The sequence below is a fragment of the Phocoena sinus genome, chromosome 20 (assembly GCF_008692025.1).
Source record: "Phocoena sinus isolate mPhoSin1 chromosome 20, mPhoSin1.pri, whole genome shotgun sequence".
NCBI classification, from domain to species: domain Eukaryota; kingdom Metazoa; phylum Chordata; class Mammalia; order Artiodactyla; family Phocoenidae; genus Phocoena; species Phocoena sinus.
Genome location: NC_045782.1, coordinates 47,211,710 through 47,231,087, shown reverse-complemented (window position 1 = coordinate 47,231,087; position 19,378 = coordinate 47,211,710).

Here is a 19,378-nt window from a genome sequence, read left to right as displayed (position 1 = left end):
GTCCTCACACCGCAATGAAGGGTAACCCCTGCTCACCACAACTAGAGAAAGCCCGTGTGCAGCAACGAAGACCCAACGCAGCCAAAAATAAATAAGCAAATAAATAAATAAATTTATAAAATATAAAAATAAAATAAAATCCTCACCTGCGGTCACCAGCCCTTCTACGTGGCCCTGCCCGGGGTATTGCTGGCTATTTGCAGGGGAGCATGTCTTGGGTCCCACTCTGCTCCCTGTGCCTGGTCTTGTCAGCTATCCCCTTCCTAAGCCTGGGCCTGGCCCCAGGGGCCCCCTTGCATCCCCTCACCCCTTGTAGATGGATGCTGAGCCCTCAGCATTTCCCGAGGGGGTGGGTAGGGAGTGTGGTTCCCCAAAAGTGAGAGGAATAACCTGGCATCCAGGCCTCTCTGCCCATGGTGTGGTGCTAGGGGGGTGGACAGGACAAGAGACCCCCACCCAGCAGTTGGGCCGACCTGGCCTTGGCTGTCCCCTCCCACCCTGGGGTCACTGGGCTTGGGTTTCGCTCCTGGAGCATGCAGTCTGGGGGTGCTGTTGGCTGGAGGGGGACGAGGGGATGCTTAGTGCATTCCTCTGCGGGGTGGGGACAGGGATGTCCTGAGATAATGTTGGGGGGAAGGGGGTGGCCTTCCAGCCTAGAAGTCCTACTCTGGGCCCCCCAGGGCCCCCTCCCTACCTGCCCTGGGAAGCCTCCCAGCAGCTGTTTTCTGGAACAACTAGAGGCTGTGGTCAGTGGGAGGCCAGTGGGAAGAGCCCTGGTGAGGGTGAGGATGGAAGGCCCTGCTCCCCAGCAGAAGGGCCCCCGGCCCCTCGCCTTGCGCCCCGGGGCCCCAGGAAGACTGGGGTGGCCTGGCCAGCCCGGGAGCCTCAAAGGGCATGGAGAGTGCAGCGCTGGGGCAAGCCACCAGCAGGGCCGAGACAATGTGGTTTCAATCTAATTGTCCCAAAATATTGTTACAACAGAAACCACGCGCCATCTACTCACCTGCAACTAATCAGCGGCAAAGCTACCGAATAAATCGGTTCCACACCCATGGGGCCCGGCAGCCTGGCGCGTGAACCCAGGCGCCCGGGCCAAGGCCACCGCCGCCAGGGCCTGTTTCCTGTGGGGGGTGAGAACGGTCAGGGGGCTCCTCCTCTCTCTGCAACCCCCATCCCACTCTCGAGGGCAGAGCTGGAAGGGCCAGCCCCTCCTGTCACACCCGTCCAGACCCCAAAGGGTCAGCCAGGGAGCTGGGGCCACACTGGGGCTAAAGCCAGGTCAGCCAATGTCTTCCCGTGGTTCGAGGGCCCAGGGAGTCCCCAGCATCCTCTCTGCTCCCTGACCATCCCATCTCAAGACTGGGGCCTTGGGGACTTCACCCCTTTGGGAAATACTGGCATGCCCACTACAGTAACCCAACTGCCTTTGAAGGCACCGAGGCCTTTTGGTAAATACGATTGAGAGATTCCTCCAACACTCACATGCGCTGAGGATACCCTCCGTTTAGCCGACCAGGAGACTGAAGCTCACAGAGGACCCCTGATGCGCCAGGGCCCGTTGCTGGCGGGCTGGGGCACCCACCCCCGGTTCTTCCCGAGGCCCTCGTTGCCCTGCTGGCACCTTGCACACTGCCAGCCAGTTGGACTGGACACAGGCCCTCTGGGAAGGGCCTGTGTCCTGAGCTCCAGGGGAGGGGACAAAGCAGAATCTGAGTGCTGGAGTAGCAGGCAGCTCTGATCCCTTCCTGGGAGGCTGGAAGGCCCCCATAGCAGCCCTTGAGCTCAGCCTTGAGGGCAAACGCTGTGTCCATGGGCAGGAAAGACAGCGCAAGAGTGAGCTCCACAAACCCACCCTCAGTGGGGTATTGGGGGGAGGCTGGCAAAGACCTTCCTTCCAAATAAGGTCACAGTCACGGGTTCCAGGTGGACATATCTTTTTTCTTGGGGGGGGCTGATACCTACCATTCAACCCCCAACACAGTGACAGCCTCACCTGTAACCACCCTTGAGAACACAGTCTATATTAAGTACCATGCAAATAAGCGCTTTCCCACATTCATTTTCACAATATTTCTGGGATGCAGATGTTATTATCCTACTTTATAGATAAGAAAAATGAGGCTCAGAGATGTTAAGCAGCCTCCTGGAAATGGCACAGCTTGGAAACAGTGGAGCCTATTCTAACAAGGCCTGTGCTCTTTCTACAGGATATTGTGCTCTGTTATAGAATAAAGCTTGAAAAATGGCAATAAGGCCTCATTACAGGAGATGCTGAACACGCACCGAAACGCCCCACGAGGAGGAGCAGCAACTCTGAGTGCCACTACGCACCACCACAAGCCGGTGACTCCCATTCACATGCGGAGATGACTATTCCCTGCATGTTCCGTGGGTGACTCCGTGTAGAATCAGCGGCCCAGAAAGGTTGCAGGTGTTCCCAACGCCACACAGCTGGCAGTCGCAGAAGAGGTCCTAACTCGGGATCACACTGACCGCAGCATCAGGTCCCCCGGGACAGGATTTCTGGCGACAGAGGTAGGGGGGGATGGTAGAGAGGATACCACCCCCAAAACCAGGCAAAGAGGATGGTGGCAGCAATGCCGCCTCCTGGCAGCTACTCCTGCTACGGGTGCAGGACGTGAGAAATCCACACAAGACCCCCAAACCTCATATGTGCCGATGGTGTCAACTTCTCCTCCATCTGTCTTTGAATAAGGAGCAAAGTGGACAGAACTGCTTTTTCACTTTTTTTTTTTTTTTTTTTTTTTTTTTTTTTGCGGTACGCGGGCCTCTCACTGCTGTGGCCTCTCCCGCCGCGGAGCACAGGCTCCGGACGCGCAGGCCCAGTGGCCATGGCTCACGGGCCCAGCCGCTCCACGGCATGTGGGATCTTCCCCGACCGGGGCACGAACCCGTGTCCCCTGCATCGACAGGCGGACTCTCAACCACTGCGCCTCCAGGGAAGCCCCAGAACTGCTTTTTATCTCCGGTTAAGCTGGACCTGCCTGGCAGGGGAGCTGCCAAGGAGGTGGACTCTGACTCTCAGAGGGATGGGACAGGGACGAGGAGGCCCCAGGGGGTCGCCTACATGTCTTTCACTGGGCCCCTTCCTTCTAAAAAAATCTTTCTTTTTATTGTGGAAAAATACGTAAAACATAAAATTAGCCATGTTAAGTATTTTTTTAAAGTGTGCAACTCAGGGACTTCCTGACACTGACGGTTAAGACTCCACGCTTCCACTGCAGGGGGCACAGTTTCGATCCCTGGTTGGGGACCTAAGATCACTCAGTCTGCGTGGCATGGCAAAACAATTTTTTTAAATAATAATAAAGTGCAATTCGGTGCCTTTTACTACATTCACAGTGTTGCGCAGCCATCACCGCTATCGATTTCTAAAATTTTCATCATCCCAGACAGAAACTCTACTCATTAAGCAATAACTCCCCTCCCCGCTCCCCACAGCCCCTGGTAACCTCTAGTCTACTTTCTGTCTCTATGAATTGGCCCATTCTAAGAACCTCATATAAGTGGGATCACACAATATTTGTCCTTTTTGGTCTGACCACTTTCACTAGCATAATGTCTTCGAGTTCATCCACGTTGTGACACGTGTCAGAATTCCCTTCCTTCTTAAGGCTGAATGCCATTCCATTGTATGGACCAGAGCACGTTTTGTTTGTCCTTCATCCATCAGTGGATCCCTGGGTTGTTTCCACCTTTCGGCTGCTGTGAACACCAGTGTGCAAATATCTGGTTGAGTCCCTGCTTTCAGTTCTTTTGGGAATATACCCCAAAGTGGCATTTCTGGGTCACATGGTGATTCTATGTTCGAGGAACCACCAGACAACCCTCCCTTTTTCAACCCAGATTCTTATTTATTTATTAACGTGGGTTTTTTTCTTTTCTTTTTCTTTTTTTTTTTTTTTTTGCTGTGGACCATTTTTAAAGTCTTTATTGAATCTGTTACAATATTGCTTCTGTTTTATGTTTTGGCTTTTTGGCCACGAGGCACATGGGATCTTAGCTCCCTGACCAGAGATCAAACCTGCACCCCTGCATTGGAAGGCAAAGTCTTCAACACTGAACCACCAGAGAAGTCCCCTAACCCAGATTTTAACCTTTTAGAGGAAAAGATTTTGTCTCCATTCCCTCCCCTGGGCCAGAGAGGAATCTGTGAGGGTGAGAAATGCCTGGGGAGCTGCTGCAGGTGGGCAAGGGGGCCTGGAAGGCCGCACACCCAGGACCCAGGCCAGCAGGGGGACCCCAGCAGCCCAGGCCCTGTGGGCTCTGCCTCTGAGTCTCAGCTCTGACCCTTCGGGGCTTCTGCAGGGCCTGAGTGGGTGGCTCCGTCACTCAGTGCCTCAGTTTCCTCGTCTGTCAAAGGTGGATAGAACAGCACCCACCTCTTAGTAGGCTCAGCGCAAGGAGGGAGGTACAGCGTGGAGGCCAGCGTTGGTATGTCGTGAGCACTCAGTAATATCAGCCCTCACTGCCCACAGCCTCGCTCTTGGGGACACAGACCACGGTGGGCCGGTCTAGCCCACCCTGCACCTGGCCTGTGTCTCAAGGACCTCATCAGCTCATTTCCTGCCTCTAAACTGCTTCCAGGACCCCAGGGCAGGGGCTGAGCTCACTACCCCCCAGAAAGAAGACCTACCTGCCACCCGGAGGAGGGACCCTGGGGGCAAGGTTGTGAGCGGATGGGGCAGGGGCCTCCTCCGTCCTCTGCCTTCACAGTGACCAAGGGCTGGGGGGGCTGCATGCCATGCAGGTTCTCTCCAGTAGGGGGTGCGCTCTGCATCTCGGCCTCACCCTTGCTTTTCCTGAGGGGCTGCAGGGACTCTTTCTCAGTCTAGTGATTCTATCAGCTGGCAGTGGCCTGGGGCAGGCCAGGGGTAGGGCCAGTACAAAGCTTGTCACCTGGCCATGAGGGGGCTCTCCCAGCTGCAGGGTTCTCAGGGGCTGAAGCCTCATCCCGCACAGGAGGAGGTGCCTGGAAGGCAGGGGCTTGGAGATGAAGGAGGGGTGTAGCCCAGAGGGGTGAGCCGAAGGGAGATGTGAGTGGGTGTGAGGCCAACTGGGAGCCTGCTTGGAGTGTACCTGACCTTGCCCACTGTTCCCAGGGCGGAGGGGACCCCAGGCTGCCTGGAGAGGCTGCTTCTGGGCAGGCCTGTGGAAGGTGTGTGTAGCGGGGAGGGGCTCTGGACTGGGCGCGAGACCACAGCCTCCATGCTCTGGGGCTGCCCTGGGGAGAGCCCCTTCCCAGATCATCTCAGCTGCAGCCAGACCCCCTCTGGGCTCTGCGTTTCCAAAGGAGGAGCTGGCCTTCCCCCAGGCCAGTTGTGCCTTACTTGATCCACAGATGGTCCCGACAAACTTTTTTAAAACACGTGATTTCTTTTAGCGTCTGTTAAAAAAAGCAAAACCAACAGATCAAGCCCGCGATTTCACAGATCTTAACACTTGGGACGAGATCAGGTGAACTTACAGAGCTCTGTTGAGTAAGCAGTGGTACAAGGTCTGGGGATGGTCAGGCCTAGACTGACTCAGGTTTGGGAGGTCCCCCTTTCCCACCACGCAGGGGCCTGGGGAGGGAGGGAGATACTGGGCTGGGTGGGAGGGCCCCACGGGAGGGTCCCCACCCGCCCGCCCCAGGCCCAGCGAGGATACTCCCAGCACGGCCCCTCCCCACAGGTTTTTCCGTCTGTCAGGAGCCCTGGCAGGTTGGCCGGCAGGCTGGGCGATGACTCGCAGCTGGCCGGAGCCTATTTGCCCTGCACCCTGCCTTGGGGTGAAGTGAGAAACCTGATCAGGTTCCAGCACAGATGGGAAACCCCACCGCAGGGCCCGCAGCGGGACAGGTGTGGCTGGGCTGTGGGCTCCCTCCCACGCCCACACAGGCCTTGGGCCAGGGCGTCTGAGCCTGGCTTGGCAATGTCCCCACGCTGACACAGCAGCTGCAGCTCCTCAGGCCTGGAACCCAGGATCCAGGCCGCTTTCCTGGTGAGCTCGCGCTCCGGCTCGGGGGCTCTGCCCTGGGCAGGGAACACCTGCTCTGATGGCAGGGCTGCGGAACTGGGTTTCCCACCCGAATCTGCAGTTAGCTGTGAGGGCTCAAGCAAGCTGCTTTGTCTCTCTGGGCCTCTGTGTCTGTCTCTGGATGGGTCACCTGCTCAACAGGCATTTACAGGTGACCTCTTCAGGCTCCTGAGACCTGGAGGCTGCCTGCCCTGTTCCCCTCTGCCCCCTATGTCTCAGGGACCAGGTGTTCCAGCACCAGGAGGAAGGGGGGCCGGGATCAGGGTCTTCACAGTCACAGCTCTCCCACACCCTCCCTGGTGGAGGGGCCAGGACCACGCAGGAGTTGGGTGGCCTCCCACCCAGGGAACCCCTCCCACGGGAGCTGCCTTGAGAGCCCAGGGCAGGGCCAGGCCTGGTGCCGCTGAGGTCCCCCCTTCACTCCTTTCTTCCTCCACTGGTTGTGGGCACTACGCTGACACTGGGGATACGCGGGGAGGGTGGGGCAGGGTTCCGGCAGCAGCAAGGGAGGCCCAGCAGCAGGAGGACACTCAGCCTCTCCAAGCAGCCGAGGACTCACAAAGGAGGTGCTATTGGAGGGCACGGAAGAGACTCCTGGCAGAGCAAAGGCTCCCAGGCAGGACGGCGCAGGTGGGGGAGGGGGGTGACTAAGAACGAGGATGTGGGAGCTGTTGCAGGGAGCAGGGTGGGGGGCGGCCAGCACCCACTGGTGCCAAGCCCCCTGCCTGCCTCCGTCTCCGGCTGGGGGCCCCACTCCTGTCCTCAGGGCTGAGGGTGCCACGGTACTAGCGGTCCTGATGGGGAGAGAGGTGAGACCCAGGAGATGGGGGATGGGCTTAGAGTCTCCCCCGACCCCCAGCTGGGGGGTGCTGCCAAAAGCCCTGGCTGAGAGGTCCCAATTGGCAGGTGCAGGTGGGCATCTGAATTTATAGCAAGTATCCCGGGTTTCAGGCCCACCCAGCATCTTCAGAGAGTACGGGTTCTCGCCTTGGGCCCACTGACCACTGCCACGGATGCAGGGGTGCCTACTGGCTAGAGGGGTGCCCAGGAATGGCCGTCAAGGGAGGGAGGAGAGGAGGGTGGTCCTGACCAGGAAGAAGGCTGAGGAGGGGCAGGTCAGTGTGGCCAGCCATGGCCACGTCCTCAGGTGTGCCTGGCAGAATCAGGGCCTGGGGCAGCCACCAGCCAGGAGCTGGACAGGGGCTATGACGTGAGCTCTGGGGGCCGGGGCCCACCCCTTCACCTACCCAGAGAAGGGCACTGGGACGGCTTTCTGAGCTGTCCGCCCCGCCCCCACCTTCCCCCGCCCCCACCCCGGCCCTGTGGAGCTCCTTGACCTCAGGCAGAGCAGGGGCTGCAGAAAGTGAATGAGCGAGGCCTGGAGGCTGGACTCAGAGCCTCTGTCCCATCCCCTCCCCCTCTCCCTTCCCCTCCTTCCCCTCTCCCTCCCCTCCTTCTCTCCCTCCCCTCCCCTCCCCTCCCCTCCCCTCCCCTCCCCTCCCCTCCCCTCCCCTGCCCTGGCCTCCCCACAAGGTCCCACAGCTACCTGCAGGGGCAGAGATTTCATTCACACATATGAAAGCAAATCAAAGGAGGGCCCCTGGCCTCCATGCTGCCCTGGGGAGGCTGCAGGGGTCTCTGCAGGCTGATTGGGATCCCGAGGAGCAGGAGAAGGGAGGCTCCAAGCTTTAATGAACAAAGGTGGTGAGGAGACTCTGCATGGGCCTTAGGAAAATGCAGAAGGCCCGGGCTGCCCGAGCCACAGCTGGCTCACCGCGCCCTCCTCACAGGGACGGACCCTAGTCCCTAGTGGCACATGGCCAGTTGGGTTATAGGAACCTGCCCGGAGCTGCGGAGCGCAGGGCATGTTCGAGGTTCCGGGGGATCCGCCACAGGCCAACAAGCCTGTTTCCTCTTCTGTGGTTTGCACTTTGCCAGCATGAGATGTCGTGTACACATGGCAGTAACGCACTCAGCCCAGCACAGGGCCTAGAGCAAGCCCCCCTGGGCAGGCTCCCTCTACCTCCTCCTGGAGGCTTGGGTGCCCCTGTGTGGTGCCAGGTCTGTGGGCATTGACCTGTGGGAATGTCCCCAAGTCTGTGTCTCTGCAGCCGAGACCTGGAGTGCCCAGGCCCGGTTCCCCTTTCCCTGGCTGGGGCCTTGGGCTCGGCGTTTAAATTCCTTACACCTCAACTTTCTCATCTGGGAAATGGGATCAGTATTCAACACCTTTCTCACAGCGTTGTTGTGAGGGTTGGAAGAGGCCGCGTGTCTGCAGCCTTGTTTTAAGGCCCTGTGCACAGTGAAGTTTAAATCAACGCCAGCTGCTGTGTCCTTTTCCCTGAGCTTCACTCTTTCTTAGCCTCAGTTTCCTTATTTAAAAATGGCCTAATAACAGCAAACTCCCAGTGGCCACGGGGACCCAGCATGTCAGCGTTTGCGACCAGACTTCGTGACTGGTTTCCTCTTCCAGCACCTTCCTGTAAGCCCCAGGAGCCTTTCTGTGTCTCAGGGTGCAAGGACAGGCACCCAGGGAGATGCAAGCACTCCTTCCGGGAGCATCTGAGCAAACAGACCCTGCCCTCACCCTGCCCCGCCACGAACAGTGCAAATACCAGCACAGCGCTGGGCTGTCCTTTCTGGGCACCTCCCAAGGTCCCGTGGGCGGGGCAACAGTGGCATGGGGTCTTGCGGAAGCACCTGGGATCTGGCCCCTCCAGGCCTCGGAAGGCATCTTTTTTTAAGTATACATAAATAAAATGTATTTGTGTATATTGACTCTGTACCCAACAGCTCTTTTTTAAGCAATACTGTTGCATTTGCTCTTTCTCTCCCTTTATACACTTGGGAGTGAGTTGCAGACACCATGACACTTCACTCCTATTTCAGCATTTCAAGTCCGAGAAGGTCTTTCTAACTTCACAATGTTGTGTTAGCTTCTGCTGTACAGCAAAGTGAATCAGTTATACATACACATATACCCACTCTTTTTTAGATTTCCTTCCCATTTAGGTCGCCACAGAGCTTTGAGTAGAGTTCCCTATTCTAAACAGTAGGTTCTCATTTATCTATTTTATTCATAGCTGTGTATATATGTCAATCCCAATCTCCCAATTCATCGCACCCCTCCCTTCCCCCCTTGGTAACCATAAGTTTGTTTTCTACATCTTTTGCAAATAAGTTCATCTGTACCATTTTTCTAGATTCCACATATAAGTGATATTATATGATACTCATCTTTCTCTTTCTGACATACTTCACTCTGTATGACAATCTCTAGGTCCATCCATGTCGCTGCAAATGGCATTATTTCATTCCTTTTTATAGCTGAGTAATATTCCATCATATATATGTATCACCTCTTTTTGTCTTTTTTTTTTTTTTTTTTTTTTTTTTTGCGGTAAGCGGGCCTCTCACTGTTGTGGCCTCTCCCGTTGCGGAGCACAGGCTCCGGACGCACAGGCTCAGCGGCCATAGCTCATGGGCCCAGCTGCTCCGCGGCATGTGGGATCTTCCCGGACCGGGGCACGAACCCGTGTCCCCTGCATCGGCAGGCGGACTCTCAACCACTGCGCCACCAGGGAAGCCCTCTTTTTGTCTTTTTTAACAATGATCACTTCAAAGCATCCAGAGCAGTTGTTCTGCTGAATGTCCTTCATTCTGGGTTTCCTTTATTCTTCCCTTGTGGCTTGACTCAGGCTAAGTGTCCCGGACAAGAGCATCACACAGGTGGCACCGTGAACTACCTGGAGGAAACTGAGGCTCAGAGAGCTGGAGTGACACAGTCACCACTGCTGGGCCTGGTCCCCCACCTGCTGCTGCGGGCGCTCCAATGGATGCTGTCCGCTACCTGCAGGCCTGGATGGCAGGGCTCCCACTTGGAACAGTAGCTGTTTGCTCACATATCTGTCCCTTTTGTGGACTTGGGGCTCCTTGAGGTGGCACCTGTCTTTTGCTTCACCTCTGAGCTGGCCCAGAGCCAGCAGGGAGCAGAGAGGACCTGGGATGGCTGGCAGTAAGGGGTGGGGTGCCCAAGGAGCTCGTCAAGGTTACCCCCAGGGCACCTGATCCTCAGACCAAAGCATGTGGGGCTCAGGCCAGAGCTCCTTGGAGGACTGGGGCCAGAGCAGAGCCAGGAAAAGTCCAGACTGGAATCTGCATATCCTTTTCCTAAGAGGAGTCTCGAGAAGGATGCAAAGGGCCCAGGCTGAGGCCCCTGGGGCGCAGGGTGGGCCTGCAGTCTTGCTGGGACCAGCCTGCATTCCTCCCTCTGCAGCCCCAGTGCCCAGAAAGGAGGTAGGAGGCGGGGAAGGCATCACCAGTTTCCCAAGATCTTCTCCTACGAAGGCAGAATCCCAAAGGTGGCTGGAAGAGGAGGGACCCCTGTCAGCTCACTGTGGGGGGTCTGAGGCCTCTGGGGCACCTTCACGGTGCTGTCTCTAAGGCAGTCCAAGTGTGTAGGGCTTGCTGCTCCCAAGCAGGCCTCTGGCCATCAGGCAGGTGTGCGGTTTGGGTCTGTCAGGGCCCCGCAGACCCACCCAAAGCGAGACGAGGGGAGCGAGAGCTTGCTGAAGGACCTAGTGCACAGAGGTGGGCAGGGCCAGGCACCCTCACCCTCCTGGGAGGAAGGGCAGGAGAGAAGGTGCTGTTGGAGCTGGCAGGAGGGCACATAGAGGGCACTGTGGCCCAGAGCCTGGGTGCACGTAGGTGGGGTGCACACAGCTCTCCCCGCCCTCCTGCCCTCAGCTCTCCAGCCTGCATCTCCCCCAGCCGCACCCGCCCAGAAGCCAGGGGGCAAGGAGGCCACAGGATCAGCCCCCAGGTCAGAGCAGGGCATGGAGTGGGGCTCTGCACCCAGCGCCAGCAAGCCGCTCCCATCAATTGACTCAAATCGATAAACAGGCATAGTACAAATTCCATTTTGATGAAAGCATCACCAAACAGCAGATTCCTAAGCCCCAGGTTGGTGTTCCAAGAGTTGAGGGCCCCCACCTGGGGCCACTCACACCCCTGTTAGGATTCTGGCTGATGGGAAGGGGAGGAGCCTGTGTCTTCCGCTGTCCGCCCCGGTCCCAGGCCTTCCCACCAGGACAGCAGCGCCCTCTCAGTGTCCCACAGTGCTGCAACGTAGGAACAGCTATCCTAGGCTGGGCTGGGCAGGTAAGGCCAGGGAGGACAGAGGACCTCTGGGTCAGGAGCTTGGGAATGGTTTGTGGGTTGTCAAGGTGCTCTGGCTGGATAAGGACCACTGCAGAGAAAGGCTGGGTGAAGGAAGCCGGGGTGGGGGGAGGGCAGTGACCTAGTGACACATAAAGGACCAGGCTGAGAGAGAGACCTTGAGCTAGAGACAAGATATCAGGGGACAGAATGGGCAGGACTCAGTGAAACCCAAGGTCAGGGGCAAGGAGAGGGGGGCCACCACAACTCGAGAGAGAGCCGACACACCTTTGCTTCCATGATTTTGCTCCACACCCCCACAGCGCCCGGGGGGGAATGTCCTCAGGACCAGGGACCACGCCAGGACGGCTGAATCTGCAACAGATGCCTAAGTCCATGGAAACGTCCCTCGGCTTTCCCGGGGCCAAGACACCATTACCTGCAGGCCCCGGGACAGCGGCCCAGCCCAGGTGCTCGGGCCTCCAGTCGTGCTGGTGGCGGCGGGGAGGGGAGAGGAGGGGACCCAGATCACAGCCGAATGGCCAAAGGGTCACGGCAAAACTTAGAAAGCAAACAGGTCCGACGTGACCCCAACCAGAGCTGGAACGCCAGAGCTTGAGCGTGTCTGTGCTCCAAAGGGCCACGTTCCCAATTTAAGGGTGTAAAGGAAGCATCAGACCAGTGAGTCCCATGCTGATCTAACCCAGGCACCCAACGAGGCTCTGCAGGAGGGGGGTGGTCAGTGTGAAGAGGGAGATATGGTCCTGGAAGGCAGGCACCCCCTTTCCTAGGGATGTCCTCAAGGTGGAGCCTCCCACCTTCCCCCACCCCAAGGCCCTGGCCAGCTCCAGGCCCCAGAGCTATGTGGTGAGGCGTGAGCCCCTCCCCCTCAGAAGCTGCCCAGCCCAGGAAGCTGGGTCAATTGTCTGGCTCGGGGGCCATGGGCACAGCCTCAGGTGGGGGTGGGGTGGGGTGGGGCACCGTTAGGTGCCCAGCTGGAGTGACCACTTTAATTAATCTGCAATATGTCATGTTTTGGACAAAGGCGGGCTTCCCAGCCAGACAGGCTTGGTTCACATCTTGCTGTGTGGCCTTGGGCAAGTGAGTGAACCTCTCTGTGCCTCTTGTTTTCATCTTTAACATGCTAAGGCTGTAAGTGGCCTGAGTACGGGTGCCTGCAGAGTCAGCTTCTTTCTCTTCCTTCTCCTCTCCCTCCTCCCCCATGTTCCTGCAGCCTCAGGACAAAGTTGTTTGACAATCCCCATATGGTGCCTGGGGCTGGCAGTGTAGGCCAGCGCAAGTCCACCAAGCCCAAGGAGGGGTCTGCACCTGCCAGGTGGGCAGAAAGGCCCTGTCCAGCTATGGCAGTCAGCCAGGATCCGATTCCACCAGAAAAAGTGGGTCCTACCCACCTCTCCTCCTTTCATCAGCCCCTAATCTTCACCACCCCTCCCTCCTTAGTCATATCCCGGCTCCTCCAGCTTCATTTGGGTCACATTTCAGCCGCATGGGAATGCTGGGGTAGCGGGCTGGGGAGGAGTGCTAGATTGGCTTGGACTGCATTCCAGGACCCGCTACATGCCCCTGCCCCTGTCAAGGCAAGGTTTTTCTTGTGTCCCTTGTGAGCTTGGTCACTGCAGGGAAGAGGCCAGGAAGCCCTCTCACCCCTCCCCCCACCCCTGTCTGTCTCCCTGGGGGGTTGATCTAATCTCATCCTCAAAGAAAATTTCTGGGTGGAACCACTGAGGTCAGCTCCACCACAAACGGGCTGCAGACACTAAAAGGGCCAAGGAAATCATCTTTGCACCTAGCGAAACATCATCATCCATCTATCCATCCACCATTCATTCAACAAAACATTTCCTTCGTGAAGACTGCCCACCCCGCCCCACTCCGCCTACCTCCCATCACTGACCCTGTAGCCGGTCTAGGTCTCCTGGGCAGTAGTTGGGCTGCCGGAGTCAGAATCATCTGGGGTACGTGCTGGTCACACCCATACCTCCCAGGCCACTCTCTAGCATGGGTTTTTGCTGGGGGCCCCTGAGTACCCCTGCACTGTGGTGAAGTGCTGTTGGGGACCCAGCCATTGTGCGCTGTGCCCTTGCTGCTCCTGGGGATGCAAAGGCCTGAGCAGGGGCTTGTTTTGCCTAAGCGCTGATTCTCCACTCAGCCCCAACAGGACCAGGGTGCTAGAATGATGGGGATGGGGGGCTGTGACTCTTTATAGGACTGGAGTCCCGGGAACAAGGTCCCCAAGCACGAGGTACCCTCTGCCTTGGGTGGACCAGCGAGACCCTGGTCACTCGTTTCCAGAAGAAGAGCTCCAAAGCCGGGAGGTGGCCCTGATGACGAACGTGGCCCCCACGGCCATCCTCTCCTGCCCCTCCTTTAAGGATCCCAAGGGCCCCGTCCCCCCACAGGTCTCCATGTATGCAGTCAGGGCTCCCCCTTCCCTCACCTCTATTGTGTAAGAGACCCCAGCTGGAAGCACCCCAGTGGACTTCGTGGGGCCCAGGTCACGTGGCAAGAGACCCGAGTGGGAGTGCAGGGGTGGCTCAACCCCCCCCAAAGCACCCGTACCCCGCCATCGCTGCACCCAGCACTGGGGCTGCAGAGCTCCTAAACTGAGTGAATCACCCCCTGCCCCTTCCTCCCAGCCGGCATCATTAGCAATGAGTGCGTCGTTGGGAAAATTATTAATTTCCATTCATCAAGTTTACTTCTGGGAAAGTTTGCCAATTAACTCGGCATGCCAAAGTGCCCAGAATAAAACGGAGAGGGAGGAGGCCTGGGACAGTCCTTTCGGGAAGTGAGGGGGGCATCAGGTGTAGATTCCATGATCCTCAGGAGTTTGGAGGGTGAGGAGGAATTAGGAGGCTGCTCCCCAGCCCAGCCCACCCGTGGCAGCGAGCGCAAGAGAGGTCAAGGCTGCTTCAGTCCTGGTCTTTCTGGCTGGGACTGCAAGATGTCAGGGTGTGTGTGTGAGGGGGGAGGGGTGTTGTGTGTTGTTGGGGGAAGGGTAACAGGCTGGGCTGGGAGCCCTGGCTTTGACAGTGCCCGACAAAGTTAACGCTGGGTCTGAAAGGCAGGAGCTGGTGGCCGAGGATCCTGTGACGACCGGGGCTGGAGCGTGTTTCAGGCTTTCCGATGTTCCGCCCTGGTCTTTCCCGCACTTTCTTTCCCTTCTTTGTCCGAAGCCAGACCCCTCCACCTTTGAGGCTGGATTCCAAACTCTCCCACAGGCAACCTGACCTCTCAAGTGCCCGTGCCCACTGTGGGCTGTGGCTGGGCTTGGAATGTTGCTGTTTTCTGATCCTGGGTTCTCCAAGTGCCCGAGGTCTGTCTGTGGGTTGGGGAGGGGGAGGGGGAGGGGGAGGAGCGCAGAAGGAAACCAGGGAGACACACCTGCGAGGCTGTCTGGGCCCTCAGGCCTTGGCAGTGCATATGGTGTCCCGGTTAAGCACACAGCGCTGGGACGACGGGACAGCTGGACCCTCCAGAGGCTGTAGAAACGGACATCTGATCCACACACAAGGCCAGGAAAAGGGGGACAGAGCCACAGCAGGGATCCTGACACACAGAGTCTCCAAAGACAGACTGCTTCGGGACCTGAGGAACCTGCCCAACTGACAGTGGGGTGGGGTGGGGTAAGGGAAGCCGCTGTGCCAAAGGTCCCAGGGTCCTAGGAGACAGTCCTGCCCAGCAGGCTTCCGGATAGCTGGCTCAGGAATTCTTCCCCGGCCCACTCTGAAGCAGCCAGGGACAGAAGGGCAAGGCCTTGGAGTGACTTTTCATTGCTTTTTAAAAGGCAGCCCAGGGCTTCCCTGGTGGCGCAGTGGTTGAGAGTCCGCGTGACGATGCAGGGAACACGGGTTCGTGCCCAGGTCTGGGAAGATCCCACATGGGCCCGTGAGCCATGGCCGCTGAGCCTGCGCATCCGGAGCCTGTGCTCTGCAACGGGAGAGGCCACAACAGTGAGAGGCCCGCGTACTGCAAAAAAATAAAAAAATAAGGCATCCCAGAATGTCCATCTCTTGCCAGCCTAAGGCCACGGCCGTGTCCTCTGCATTTCCTGCTGCTCCACGTCCCATTTCACCTCGGCCACTCCCTAATCCTCCAAATGGAGGAGCTGCGGCCCCTAACCCCCTCAATTTATGCCCTAGCTGCTGCCCCCCCATCAAACCCCAGAAGTACTTAGAAACGTAAATTAAAATAAATTGCATTTGTAAATCACAAAATAGGGGCCATTTTATCATTTTTATTGCATAACAACCATTAATGAAGTATAGTCCCTGCCACCTTAATTGCCTGGAGACTAAAGTTCAATTCCTGTCGGAGTGCAGGCCCAGGACCTGTGCGTCACAGCCACGCACTGGCGTAACACAAGTGTAAATACACTTATAGGCAGGATGAGGAGCTTCAGGGAAGGTCCCAAGGACTCCGTGGTGGAGGCCCTGCCTCCTGAGTGAGGGGTCAGGGGTACCTGGGGACGAATAGACACGAAGAGGCCTCTTCGCCTGCCCCCCTCCCCTTCCTAACCGAGGAGGGTGCACAGAGGGCGGGCGAGGAGAGGCAGGCCCAGGCTGGGCTGTGTGAAGGCCCCCAGAAGCCCCTGTACATTCACCACCACTCCCCCAGGGGCAGAGAAGACTGGTGAGGCTGACACAGGGAGGCCCAGACCAGTCACATGCTGCAAGACCAGCTGGCCAGGCTGGCTTTCCCTGGCCCCCTCCTGGGCGCAGCCATGGCCACTTTTCTGGGCTTCTCGTGCCACTGGGGGAGGGGGCCAGGAGGGCCAGAGTCCCCTCCTCAGCAGGAGTACCCAGGGCAGAAGCTGGAAGCCGGGTCCTGTGTGTAGCTGGCCAGCAGAGTCACCCGACCTCTTCCCCGGCCAGACAGGTGGGCCCACCACTGCTGCCGGCTCGAAGCCACTGTTCAGCCCTGTTGGTGGGGGGCCAGCATTAGGGAACAGGACTATACGCCCAACAGAGAGTGCGGAGAACAGCAGGGGCCTGACTGCCCAGGGAGGGGCCAGCCTCCCTCCCCAGCCCCCTCATCCCATCCCCCAGGGCCCAGGCCCATTAATCTTTAACTGTCTCTGGTATAGAGCTGACACCCAAAGCAAACAGGGGTAGGATTCCAGGGGAAGGGACACCCCGGTGAGGGGTCGCCTGGAGGGGCTGGGGGTGGGGGTGAGGTGGTGCGGAAAGGTCTACCTCTTGCCCCACCCCCACCGATACTGGAGGAAACTACTTCTCCCCAGTTCGGAGAGCCGAGACCTCTCCCAGGGGTGATGGGGGCAGGGGCAAGACCCCAAAGGCGAGGTAGGTTTGGGATCCAGACCCGAGGTAGGTTTGGAAGGTTCTGAAGGCCGAGGAGGGGGCTGGGGCCAGAGCAGGGGAGGTGGTCCCCAGCTGAGGTGCCCGCAGCTGCCTGAGGGCAGAAGCGTCCCAGGGGAAAGCAGGGCAGGGGGCGCTTCCTCCAGAAATCCGCTGGGCTATTGTTACGCTTTCCGAGACCAGGGAATTTTTCCAGGAGGTTGTGACAACCAAAAATAATAATAATAACGCCCCTCCCCCAGCAGCAGGAATTCTGGAAAAAACAGCTGCTGCCGCTATCAGGCCGAGGAAAAAACAAGGTCAGGCGCTGCGAAGATTTAATTTAAGGAGCGCACCCGCAGCCCGCCAGCCGCTCACTGGAATGCATGCGGTCCTCCCAGTGCTGGGTGCGGGGTTCCCGGCCGCGCGGGCGCCACGTGGAGTGTCCGGCTGGACCTTCAGCTCCGGGGTCCTGGGCTTGCGCCTGGCTCCCCCGTCGCAGACTGGCTGTCGGGTCGGAGTCCTACCTGGGAAAGGGTGGACCGTACTTGGGGCTGCCTACCGGCCCCGGATGCTCAGGGAGGGGTTGGGGGCTAAATCTAACTTCAACAAACCGCCCACCAAATGGGGGAGGGGCGAGAGAGAAGGGGGAGGACGTCGCAGTCTGGAGAATAGAGCCCGACCTTAATCAGAAGTGACAGTAGCATGGGCCGCGGGCGCTGGAGGGCCAGGCCTGGGCAGGGCCACTGAGTCCCCCATCCCCCCGCGGTCTTCCGCTGGCCTCGCGGGCCGCGCCTTTCTCCGCCGCTGGGAGGGACTGTCAACCGCTGAGCGCGAAGAGGGCGGCCTCCGGGATAAGCTCAGAGGCGGGAGGTTAACCGGCCCTGGGCAGTTCCGCGCGTGATGCCCACTCCCCACGGGCCACGAGGTGGAGGACAAGGCGGGTCCTGGGGCCAGCTCCTGCGGTCGCCCTGGGCGAGCCCTCGCGGTCGGGACGAGCCCTCGCGGTCGAGGCGGGCGCGGAGCACGCCCAGCGGGAGCGTAGTTGTTTTGCACAAAGTAGCGCGAGCCTGCTCCATTCCCGGTGTCCTGCCGAGGGCCCTACCAGGGGAACGCGCGCCTGGCTTTCAGAGTGGCGCCTTCTCCATCCCACCCGCGCTGCCGGGGGAAGCTGTCCGGCGCCGAGGGCGGTCAAAGGCTTCGGCCCCTGTGGGTGCTCCGACGGCCCCGAGACTCCGGAGCCTGGCTGGGCATTTCGACTTTTCCAAAGACCCCGAGGAGTAGGACCCCAAGGCTTCTCGGGGAAATGGCACCGCGTGCGCGCCGCTGCCGAGGCCTGCGCGGCGTGGTGAGGGCCGCCAACGGGCCGGAGCCGGGGAGATAAGGCCCGCTGCTCCGCGGAGCCCCCTGCTCGGCCCGAGTGTCTCTTCCCGGACCACCCCCTCCTGGGTGTGAGTTCGTGTCTCTCCCGCAGAAATTAACAAATAATTCTCGGTATTTCCCAAACTGGGGAACCGGGGGAGAGGAAGAAGAACGGAGAGAGGAGGGGAAAGGGCCGAACCCGTTGGTTTTTTTACTTTAAAAATTTTATGTTTTATGTCACAATCACTTTTCGTTAAGACCACAAACATCCAATTTGGCTTGGCGTAATAAAATCAGCCGGAGCTCCCTTAAACGGAGCCATTCCGGTGAATTAAGTTGTGAAATCTAATCTATTATATCCATAAAGGAGAATGCTTTCATTGTAAATTCAGGTTATAAAGAAACTATACCTGGGCCGCCAGCCTCCCTTTCGGATTTGCTACTCGAAGCCTTATCAAATTACTTTAAAATGTTGGACTACCCTCTCCATATCCAACGGCAACAGAAATTAAATGTGGCAACATTTCTTCTAACTCTATGAAAGGGTCAGAAACAACTGCCACAACAAGGGGGTGTAATTAAAAAAAGACACCTCTCTCAACCTCTTCTCTGTGTTGGGAAGCCAGTTACTATTTTCCCAATTAATGCGAGTTTTTAAAACAATCTAAACGAGCCAAGACTTCTTTCACTTTCTCTCCTGCCCAGGCTGGTCTGGGGCACAGCTCCTGGGTGGATGATCCTAGGTGGGCCCCAGGACCTCTGGAGAAGGGAGTGGAGACTTCCTGGCTCAGCTGAACCTGCATCAGAGGTCCCCACCTACAGCCTGCACACCTGAGCCAGGGAAGGGGTCCTCGGAAGCCAGGCTGGCTCTCTAGCTTCGGTACCCCGCCCTCAGGCCAGGGCGCTTGCTTCAGCAGTGGCCAGGCCAGACAAAGGAGTCACCAGCGAGGGGTTAACGGCCGCCGCCACCTGCCCCCCTCCTTCTTAGTCCTCCCCACCACACCCTCCTAAGGCAGTTTGGATAGGGAAATGCAGCACCCTAGTAATATTTATTTGGTTAGCAAACTGGGTGAGGGTATTTGTGGCCCTTCCTTGGATGGGGGTCTTGGACCCTAGTCACTCCCTGGCCAGACTACCCCTTCCCCCTACACCACCTCCCTCCGTTTCTGAGAACTAAGCCTCTGCACTGGCCAGAAATTGAGGCCCCCCAAGGACTCTTCACTCTTGCCCCTGAAGAGGCGTGTTGGGGGACTGGGAGGAGGCGATCCATAGTTCCCAAATTCCCAGGTAACCGGAGGACGCAGCTTTTGTCAGTCCTGCGAAGATTTATGAGGCGCAGGCGCTGTCGGTCGGAGTGTGGGCCAGGCCTCGTGGAGGCCGCCAGCGCACCCCGTCTAATCTTTGATTTCCATGTAATTATTTTTTTCCTGCCACTTTCAACTCAAGAGTCCGGAGGGGCGAACAAAGGGAAGAAGATGGGGGATGGGGCCGCCAGTCAGTGG